This window comes from Pipistrellus hanaki, assembly GCF_964339955.1.
Source record: "Pipistrellus hanaki genome assembly, chromosome: X".
Taxonomy (NCBI): domain Eukaryota; kingdom Metazoa; phylum Chordata; class Mammalia; order Chiroptera; family Vespertilionidae; genus Pipistrellus; species Pipistrellus hanaki.
This window is the reverse complement of record NC_140524.1, coordinates 27633699-27645150: the sequence shown is the minus strand read 5'-3', so window position 1 is coordinate 27645150 and position 11452 is coordinate 27633699. Positions and strand designations below refer to the sequence as shown.

Sequence of the window (11452 nt, the reverse complement as noted above, 5' to 3'; positions counted from 1 at the left end):
CCAAGAAATCTATGGCGTTTCTATACACCAATAGTGAACTTACAGAGAGACACACAAAAAAATAATAATAAGAAGAAACCTAAGAATAAACTTAACCAAGAAGGTAAATGACTTATATGTGGAAAACTACAGGATACTGAAAAAAGGAGATAGAGGAAGATGTACACAGATGGAAGAATATACCATGTTCATGGATTGATAGAATCAACATCATTAAAATGTCCATATTACCCAAAACAATCTATAGCTTTAATGCACTCCCCATTAAAATACCAATGGTATATTTCACAAAGCTAGAAAGAACTCTCCAAAAATGTATCTGGAATTTAAAAAGACCCCAAATAGCCACAGCAATCCTGAGAAAGAAGAATAAAGTAGGTGGGATCTCAATACCAGATTTCAAGGTGTATTACAAAGCCTCTATTCTCAAAACAGCCTGATACTGGCACAAGAACAGACATATAAATCAATGGAATAGAATAAAGAATCCAGATATTGACCCAAACCACTATGCTCAATTAATATTTGACAAAGGAGGCATGAACATACAATGGAGTCAAGACAATCTCTTCAACAAATGGTGCTGGGAAATTGGACAGATACATGCAAAAAAAAAATGAAATTAGGACACCAACTTACACCATACACAAAAATAAATTCAAAATGGATACAGGACTTAAACATAAGATGGGAAACCATAAAAATATTGGAGGAATTCACAAGCTGCAAAATCTCAGACATATGCTGAAAGAACTTCTTCACTGATACTACTCCTAGGGCAATGGAAGCTAATGAGAAAATAAACAAATGGGACTATATCAAAATAAAAAGCTTTTTTTACAGCAAAAGAAACCATCAACAACGCAACAAGAAAGCCCACTGTATTGGAGAACATATTTGCAAATGTTATCACTGATAAAAGTTTAATCTCCAACATCTACAGGCAACTTTTACAGCTTAATAAAAAGAAGATAAATGATCCAATAAAAAAAAATGGGCAATGGACATAAATAGAATCTTTTCAAAAGAAGACATAAGGAAGGCCAAAAGACACATGAAAACATGCTCAAAATCACTAATTATCTGAGAGATGCAAATCAAAATGACAATGTGGTACCATCTCATACCTGTCAGAATGGCTATCATCAACAAATCAACAAATGACAACTGTTTCTGAGGATGCTAAGAAAAAGGAAGCCTTGTGCACTACTGGTGGGAATGCAGACTGGTGCAACCACTGTGGAGAACAGTATGGAGCTTCCTCAAAAAACTGAAAATTGAACTCCCATTTGACCCAGTAATCCCACTCCTAGGAATATATCCTAAGAAACTAGAAACACCAATCAGAAAGGATATATGCACCCCTATGTTCATAGCAGCACAATTTACAATAGCTAGGATTTGGAAACAGCCTAGGTGCCCGTCAGCAATGACTGGATCAGAAAACTGTGGTACATCTACACAATGGAATACTATGCTGCCATAAAAAAGAAGGAATTCTCACCATTTGCAGCAACCTGGATGGAACCTGAGAGTATTATACTAAGTTAAATAAGCCAGTCAATGAAAGAAAAATACCACATGATCTCACTTATTTGTGGATAATAAAGAACATTATAAATGGACGAACAAAAAGATAGATACAGAGGCAGTAATGTATCAAACAGACTGTCAAATTACAGTAGGAAGGTTAGGGAGAGGTAGGGGAGATAAGAGATTAACCTAAGGACTTGTATGCATGCATGTAAGCATAATCAATGGAAGCAAAACACTGGGGGATGAGGGCATGTATGGGAATGGGAGGAGGCAATGGTAAGATACGTACACATATAATACCTTAATAAAAAATGGGAAAAAAGAAAAAATATATAAATGTCCCAGCCCATTTCTGGGGTGGGAGGCAGGTTTCCATGACTGCCCTCTGTCTGATGCCTCTCCCAGTGGTCCAGCTGCTGAAGTTCATACACCCAGCTCTTCCTTCAGTCTGCATTCTGGTCCTCTGTACTAAAGGGGTGCTTCATGAAAAGGGGATGTGGAGTTATTCAGGTATAGGAGTGAAGGATAGGTTTGCCATGTACTGGGAATGGAAGGGGGATGGAAAGTGATAGATACTCAAAGAGAAAGCAGGCTGCTGTAGAAAGACTTCTGTCCAGAGGCACATTAATCCAGCCTAACCCATTTACTCTAAGCACAGATACTAACTCTCATCTGTCCTTTTAACACTGGCACTTGGGTATTTGGGTGCTCTCTGCAGGAACAGGGACATGAATCCCTACTCCTACTCCCACTCCCCTCCTTCGTGATGGCATTGTCTGAATGCCCTCACTATCTCACATCTTTCACAGCCTAGAAATGCTCTCAAGTCTTTGGGGAAACAAAATCAAATTGTTATTGGAGAATAGCATGGATTGCTCTATTAGGTTGCTAGTGGGAATGAAGTTCTTGGGGCTCCACTGGAATAAGTATTCCAGAAGCCCCCACAGAAGAATGACAGGTATTAGAAAGCTTTATGAGTATGGAATTACAACCCTTGGGTTGCAAAGTCCATTTCTCTTACATCAGTTCTGGAAAAGGTGCACCTGGGGATTCAGCAGAGCTAAAATTAAAGCCAGTGTCTAGAGTTTCCATCCCATGATGAAGCAGAGTCTGGCACAGCATCAGACTAGTTGCCGTCCATTAGTACATTGTACATGGGGTCCACATGGCTATGCGCCATGTAAGCAAGTGCAAAACATGAGAGTCCTTCAAGCCAGAAGTCAGATGCAAACAGCAAGAGAGTAGGACCAAACTCCTTTGTTCGGGAGCTTATGTATCTGAGATTTCACACCCTTGCAGTAGCAATAGATACCCTGGCCAATGACCTGTTCCCATGTATGACTGACAAGCAAGCATCTTCCCTATGCCACCTAGACCTCACTAGGCCTATAATATTTGACCTTCCCTTTGATTATTTTCAGTTAATTAGTAACTGGGTTAAATACAATGATACAAAAAATCACTCTTAGGAAAGTTAAAGAATCCTATATAATAAAAGCCTAATATGCTAAGTGTCCGGGTGTCTGGTCAATCAATCAAAGAGTAATATGCTAATGATATGCTAAGGCTGCTCAACAGCTTACTATGACATGCACTGACTACTAGATGTCAGAAACTCTGACTGGTAGGTTAGCTTGCTGATCAGGACTGAACAAGATGGGCTGGACATGCCCTGGAGCCCTCTTGCAGTTCTCCACTCCCACCTGGCCAACCTCCCTCATGCCTCCCTGGCACCATTCATGCACTGGTGGGGTCCCTCAGCCTGGCCTAAACCTTCTTGCAATCTGGGACCCCTCAAGGGATGTTGGAGAGCCAGTTTCAGACCAATCCCACAGGCTAGGCCAAGGGACCCCACTGGTGCACAAATTCATGCACCAGGCCTCTAGTGTTGCATAAAAGTTAGGAAATGGGGGATTAATGTAGATGGCCAAATAGACTGTTAAAACCAATCAGACACTGGGCTTATTATCTGCCTAGCCCAAGACAGACTTGGAGTTAGGAAATATATATACATGAAACATAAAAAAAAAAGACAGTATGCTAGTAACTTGAGGTACTTATACTTAGTTACTTTTATCTGATCTATGAATCCCCCAGTGAAATAAAAAGGAGACCACTTTAGAAAGCAAAGAGAGTTGAACCCTTAGTTCAATGGTTCTCAACTGGGAATGATTTCTCCCCCTGGGGACATCTAGCAATGTTGAGACATTAGATTCTCACAAGTAAGGGTTGGGAGGGGGGAGGGGGAAACACTGGTATCTAGTGAGTAGAGGCCAGAGGGCTTCTAAACACCATACAATGACAGCCCCTCAACAAAGAATCCATCAGCACAAAATGTCAATAATTTCAAAGCTGAAAAATCCTACCTAGAGCAATGGTTCTCAATTTTTAGCATGCCTCAGAATCCCCTAAAGGACTTGTTAAAATACAGATTGCTAGGTCTCACCCTCGGTTTCCAATTCAGTGGTTTTGGGGTAGAGTATGAGAAACTGTTTTCCCAACAAGTTCCCAGGAGATTCTGAGGTTCCTGGTCTGGGGACTTCACTTTTGAGTGCCCCTGCCCTGGTTTTCAGCTCTAATTGCCCTTTCAAATAGCCACCTGCTTGAGAATGTGGTTAGATCCACCTTAGCCTAGAGCACTCAGATGCTATCAATGCTCACAAAAGGAAGTCAGCAAGAGGCTCTCCTTTAAACAAAGAGATTTCCCAGAGACTTAATTAAAGTTTGGAAAAGTATCCCAGGAGGCGGGGGTGGGGGTGGGGGGTCAATAAAATTGATCCAAATAAATTCTTTGCACATACAAAATGAAACTCACATGCACAAAAAGAAATTTGATCAATAAATTAGTAAATTCAGAGTGAGGAGGGAGTAATTAACAGGCCCATTAAAAGTGTGGAATACATTAAATACAGAATGAGTGACTCCACCGGGACCACTGAAGCAGGAAACACCAATGCATTTGAGAGGCCTGGAAGATTAGAAACATATTTCAACAAGAAGAAAATAAGAGAGAGAAGGGAGAGCCCAGAATGATAAAGATGCCAAAGGGGGTATGCATCAGAGCCTTTCGAGCCTCGGATTTTGAAATTCTCTGAAAGGCTTAACCAAATTGCACCTGTGCACTTGTATATCTCCCAGGCCCAAGAAACAAGTAATCTGCTGTGAGAGCTATCCAAGCCACACTGGTCCTGAGCAGTTAATATGTCAGACCCTTCCCATCAGAGTAAACAAAAGGTATACCCCAAGTCAGTTGGAGCTGAGGCAGACCTCACTGGTCCAGAATAATGCCATTTGAATGTCCTGATAGTCTGTAAAAAATCCCCTGCCAGGGAAACTGAGCCCAAAGCAGACTCTATTGCTAGTTCAAGCCAGAGTTGAGGACTATAAGACACTTGGTTGATTAAAGTCAATTTCTGGGGCAATTTACTATTGAGGGCAAATAAAAGGCTGACCTACCTCATGCCTGCACACTGAACATATTCTTCACAAGAGGTGGGGCATGAAGGAAACCAAGTGTATGACTAATAGCATAGCCATAAAGGTATAAATTGCTGCTAAGATGAGCCAGGATATACCTAACCTTTAGTTAGAAGCATAGGAGGCTCTGTTAAATGTCATATCTCTTGCATTCAGGTTGATTTCAGAGTTTAGTTCTTCACTTCACCCCAAAGTGAATACCTTGGGGCTTATGTTGGCAATGTACATCTAAATTTGATCAGCCAGCTGAAACTGGTTTGGCTCAGTGGATAGAGCATTGGTCTGTGGACTGAAGGGTCCCAGGTTCGATTCTGGTCAAGGGCATGTACCTTAGTTGCGGACACATCCCCATTTGGGGGTGTGCAGGAGGCAGCTGGTTGATGTTTCTCTCTCATCGATGTTTCTAGCTCTCTGTCCCTCTCTCTTTCTCTCTGTAAAAAAAAAATCAATAAAATATATTTAATAAATAAATAAATAAATATATATATAAATAAATAAATAGGATCAGCCATGTGTATGAGTCATTGTGATCATTCTTTTAGACCTGGTGGAGAACTAGACCTTGGCCAAGGACTGTATCAAAAACAGTCCTCTTTGGCTTCTCTGCCTTCTTATAACATGCCTTGAGACTTCTATGAAACTTCATAGCTTATCTTCCACTAAGGCAGTCCAGCCTAACCCCATGAAATTCATTCCAGATTAGTGAAGCAGGGAAGTGATTTTTGCTTTCTATAGAGCCCTGGTACCCTGAGACCATTAAGAAGACTCTTTTCAAACGTGGGGAAACTAACTCTGATATCAGGGATGGAGCCCAAAATTCAGTTCAGAAGACCTCAGAGGTGTCTCCAAAGTTCTCTGAGCTTAATTTTCCTCACAGGAGTATCAAAGCCCAGGCCTTAGCCTATAGAAGAGTTGGTAGGAGGTTGCCTATTTGTTTTGTCATTTCCCTCTGCCAGTTTTCATCAGGCCTTCCTCATTAGCTGGATGAGAAGGTTTACAGAGATAAACCAGAAGCTGATTCCCTCAGGCACTGTTTTAGTTCTAGTACTTCCCCTGGCTTTGAGCATAAAAGTGCCTCCAAGGATGAGGTGACTTGACACACATTTGGCTGATACCTGCCTATGAAGACAGATGGCTGAAACCACTTTTCCTAGAACATCCCTAAAGCAGTCAAGTCAGCACTGCCTGTAACAACAGACTTTCGTCCTAGCCAGGCACACATCCCACTGCAGAGCTTGGAGATGAATTCTTAGTCTAGTCAGCCCTTCCAACCTGCTGGTCAAGACTTTTCTGTCATCACAGGTGGCTTACATGGTCCTCCAAGCACAAGGTCACAAAAGGTATTAAGCTGCAAACTCCCAGACTCTAAGAGGAAGGCAGAAGCTTGCAGGTCATGCCTTCTATACTCTGGATTTCAACATCTCAGGCTGAGAGGCACCTTTGAACACCTCTACTGGGAGCAAACTCTGCACCCCATGGGGCAGCAGCCCTTCTACGCTTGAACAGCTCTAATGGTTAAAAGACCATTCTTTTAACCAATCCCCATCTGCCTTCTTATATTTCCTATGGAGCTACATGGAATGTCTGCCGACCCTGCCATCTGATGCTATCACCATTCGTGCACTGTAATTTTGCAACTATACCAGATGGTTTGTAAGGGCATGAACCATGTATCCTGCTTTTTATGCATCCCCGTAGCATTGGTGGTCTCTGGATTTATTTTGTTCATCGGGTTTTTTGTTTTGTTTTTTGTTGTTGTTGTTTGTGTTTTTTGCTTGTTTGTCTGTCTGTTTTTATTGGCTTTTTTACAGAGTGAAAGGGAGAGGGATAGAGAGTTAGAAACATCAATGAGAGAGAAATATCAATCAGCAGCTTCCTGCATACTCCCTACTGGGTATATGCCTGCAACCAAGGTACATGCCCTTGAGTTGAATCGAACCTCGAACCCTTGAAGCCACAAGATGATACTTTAGCCACTGTGCCAAACCAGTTAGGGCTGTTCATCAGAGGGTTTTTTTTTTCTATTTTTAATTAATCTTTATTGTTGAGATTATTACAGATGTCCCTCTTTTTCCCCCCCAGAGCTCTCCTCCAACTGGTTCCCACCCCACCACAGGCCCTAACCACCCTATTGTCTGTGTCCATAGGTAATGCATACATGCATACAAGATCCTTGTCTAATCTCTTCCTGTACCACCCATACCCCCTTCCCTCTGAGAATTGTCAGTCTGTTCCATTTCTATGCCCCTGATTCTATTCCATTCAGCAGTTTATTCTGTTCATCAGATTTTTTATTCATTTGATTTTTAGATTCAATTGTTGATAGATAAGTATTTGTTGTCACTTTGTTGTTCATATTTTTTATATTTACCTTTTTATTCTTCCTCCTCTTCTTAAAGAATACCTTTCAGCATTTCATATAATCCTGGTTTGGTGGTGATGAACTCCTTTAGCTTTTTCTTGTCTGTGAAGCTCTTTATCTGACCTTCAATTCTATATGATAGCTTTGCTGGGTATCGTCTGGCTTTTGGATCTCCAGGGAGGTGCAAAGTCAGCCACTGCCTGGGGCCATCCAGCAGGAGCTACAGAGAGATATGAAGATTCTTCCTCTTTGTAACAGGTTTGGAAGTACCCAGATGAGGCCCAGCTGTGAAGCAAGACAGGCTGGTGGTGGTGCCGGGCCTTGAGCCTTTTATTGATAGGTTTGGGGCTCCCTGACCCAGCTGCAGCTTGTTTGACAGGTTTTAGTCTAAGAAAGGACAGGCCATTCATATGCAAAATCCACTGCACACAGCTTGGGTGGGGTTATAAATTGGGTGAGGCTGGGTCTCAGGGAATCACCCAGGTGAAGCAAACAGAAATGGCTGCCAGTCAGTCCTGCACTAGGGAGGTTCTAGCATAGGAACAATGACCACTGTGAGCACCTTCATCTGGAAGAAAGCCACCTTCGAGTTCCTGCCCTGATGCCAGACAGTCCAATTTCTCCCTGTGTGTGTCCAGTTCCCCAAAAGCCTGGCCTGGCTCTGGAGCTCAGAGGAAGTGGGAGCTTATAAATTCAGTTCATGGTGCTGGCCTTTTAAGAAGAGCAGCTGGGTCTCCAGCAGCCTGTGTCACTCAGCCCCAAGCCACACTGGTTTTTACAGCCTGTAGTTCTTACTGCCCATAGGGACTTCTTTCCCCATATCTGGGACTCTGGGTAGGGCATCTTATGGGGGCTGGGACCCCTTACTCTTCCAGGTGGCCTCCTCGGAAGGAATCTCCCTCCCAATTAAGAAAGCAGCCCATGTGGGTGCCGGGCCAGCCCATTCCATGTCTCTGCACCTCTTACCAGTCTCTGTGTGCTTTCTTCTTTATTTCTCTAGTTGTAGGACTTCTATTCAGCCAGCTTTCCGGTGGTTCTGGATGATGGTTGTTCTGTATTTTAGTTGTATTTTTGATGTGGTTGTGGAAGGCAGCAAGTACAGGCATTTGCCTATGCCGCCATTCTGGTTCTCCATATTTATTATTGTTGCCTTTGCACACATCCCAGTGTGAGATCTCCACTCTTGGTGCCCAATGGCTTCCTGTGTGCACTCTTAAAGTAGAAAAGGAAATGCTGGTTTCAATTCTGAAATGTGGCCTGTTTTCAGAGATATTTTTTAAATGCAGCAAATTTTTCTGCATACCCGTTTAGCCGTCTTGATAAGCGCCAGCCAAGCTGCAGCCTCCCGGGACTCACTGTCTCCCGCCACCAGGTAAAAAACTGCCAGGCCTTCCCCTAGGGGCACATGGCTCACAGTCTTGGGCCTTGGAGCTGCAGACCACGCACCCTTTGGGGTCAGAATCCTCTGAGAGAGCTCATCAGTTTTTTATTCATTAGATTCCACATATGAGTGAGATCATGTGATACTTATCTTTCTCTGATTGGCTTATTTTGCTTAGCATAATACTCTCCAGGTCCCTCCAAGCTACTGAAAATGGTAACACTTCTTGCTTTAGGGCACTATCAACTCATTTTCTCCCTGAGCCATTTGTATCTGTAAGTCAGTCTGCATGAGCAGCAACATGGATCCCACCTCCAAAAGGCCAATTGACTGTGTCCAGGGCATAGCAACACTGCCCTCCTGGGATGTCCTTTTGTATTTGCTCTCCATGAGCCTAACTGCTATGAACCCTCAAACCCAGGGGTCCTCAAACTTTTTAAAGTGGGGGCCAGATCACGGTCCCTCAGAGAGCTGGAGGGCCGGACTATATGAACTACTAATTCCTACTGTAACACCTTGGCTGCACTCACTGCCCAAAAAACCTGGCGGGCAGGATCAGACTCCCCTGGGGGCTGCATGTGGCCCGCGGGCCATAGTTTGAAGACCCCTGCCAAGCCCCTTGTTCAATCTGACAACCTCCAGGAAATGTCCTCTCCTCTCCTGAACTCTTATGTGCTTCTCTATGCCAACACCTAGCATTAGAAGAATATGCAACATCCTGAGTTCGATTGGTAGAGGGAGCGGAGAGCAGACCCCAGAGAGCCCTGAGCAGCCCCACAGCCGCTGCTGGCCTAGTTACCATCACACCCTGGGAGGAGCCGCAGCTGCCACAGCTGGCTCTAGTCACTATCACCGCACCCATGAGCAACGAGGCTGAAACCCAGCAGCCACCTGCCGCCCCCACCCTCAGCACTGCTGACACCAAGCCAGGCATCACGGGCAGTGGCTCAGGGAGTGGTGCCTGCCTGTGGGAACAAGAAGGTCATCACAAGGAAGGTTTTGGGAACAGTAAAATGGTGCAATGTAACAAACGGATATGATTTCATCAACAGGACCGACACCAAGGAAGATGTATTTGTACACCAAACTGCCATAAAGAAGAATAACCCCAGGAAGTACCTTCACGGTTTAAGAGATGGAGAGACTGTGGAGTTTGATGTTGTTGAAGGAGAAAAGGGTGCGGAGGCAGCAAATGTTACAGGTCCTGGTGGAGTTCCAGTACAAGGCAGTAAATATGCAGCAGACCATAACCATTATAGATGCTATCCACATCACAGGGTTCCTCCAGGCAATTACCAGCAGAATTACCAGAATAGTGAGATTGGGGAAGAGAATGAGGGATCAGAGAGTGCTCCTGAAGACCAGGGCCAACAGCGCTAGCCCTATCGCAGGCGACGGTTCCCACCTTACTACATGTGGAGACCTTATGGGCATCGACCACAGTATTCCAACTCTCCTGTACAGGGAGCAGTGATGGAGGGTGCTGACAACCCGGTGCAGGAGAACAAGGCATAGAGAACAAAAGAACATATCCAGTGAGACAGTATATGTATTGGGGCTATAGACCACGATTCTGCAGGGGCCCTCTTCACCAAAGACAGCCTAGAGAGGACAGCAATGAAGAAGATAAGGAAAATCAAGGAGATGAGACCCAAGGTCAGCAGCCACCTCAACGTCGGTACCGCCGCAACTTCAATTACTGATGCAGGCTCCCAGAAAACCCTGAACCACAAAATGGCAAAGAGACAAAAGCAGCTGATCCACCAGTTGAGAATTCCTCAGCTCCCAAGACTGAGCAGGGTGGGGCTGAGTAAAAAATGCCAGCTTACCATCTTTACCATCATCCAGTTTAGTCATCCAACAAGAAGAAATTTGAAATTCCAGCAATAAGAAATGAACAAAAGATTGGAGCTTAAGACCTTAAATGCTTGATTTTTGCCCGTTGACCAGATAACTAGAACTATCTGCATTATTTATGCAGCATGGGGTTTCTATTATTTTTATCTAAACATGTCTCTTTTTGGTAATGACAAACATGTTTTTTTAAAAGAAAAAAAAAAAAAGCCTGGTTTTTCTCAATACACCTTTAAAGGTTTTTAAATTGTTTCATATCTGGTCAAGTTGAGATTTTTAAGAACCTCATTTTTAATTTGTAATAAAAGTTTACAGCTTGATTTTTTCAAAAAAGTCAACAAACTGCAAGCACCTGTTAATAATTGTCTTAAATAATTTAAAAAAGAAGAATATGCAACTTTCTTCTATAATTGTTAAACATGTTAATGTTCTGTCTCCTCATGTACACTGCAGCCTCCTCAAAGGCAGGGACTGTGATGGTGACATTTCTGCATTTATCACAAAACCTGGTACAGGGATGGGCACACAGTTCAGTATAAATTAAGTGTTTGATTTAGAAATCTCTAGAAAAAAAAGGCTTAACAGTGAGTGAGTCAGGTTAGATAGATTAACCTAAGACTCCTGAATTATTAAGACATTGAGCAACTGCTAAGTGTAAAGCTCCCACCTGTCTTAATGTCCTTGGCAAAAGATGCCCAAATCCCTTCTTCTTGCAAACCCAGAAAACACAATCTGTTTTTTAGTATGCTCTTCTTTGAATTTTATACACAAAATTCCACCTGGTCGTATCTTGGAGGCTGCTTGTCAGTGTGGCCTCTATGATCTGTGTTTCCGGCAGTGGG

At 43.2% G+C, this 11452-nt stretch overlaps 1 pseudogene across 1 annotated transcript; it reads left to right on the top strand.

Annotated features, from left to right (window-relative positions):
* Nucleotides 1-9499: 9499 nt before the first annotated feature.
* On the top strand, nt 9500-10980 carry LOC311615803 (Y-box-binding protein 1-like; annotated as a pseudogene). The gene has a single exon. The product of its transcript is annotated as a Y-box-binding protein 1-like (transcript).
* The last annotated feature ends 472 nt before the right edge of the window (nt 10981-11452 follow it).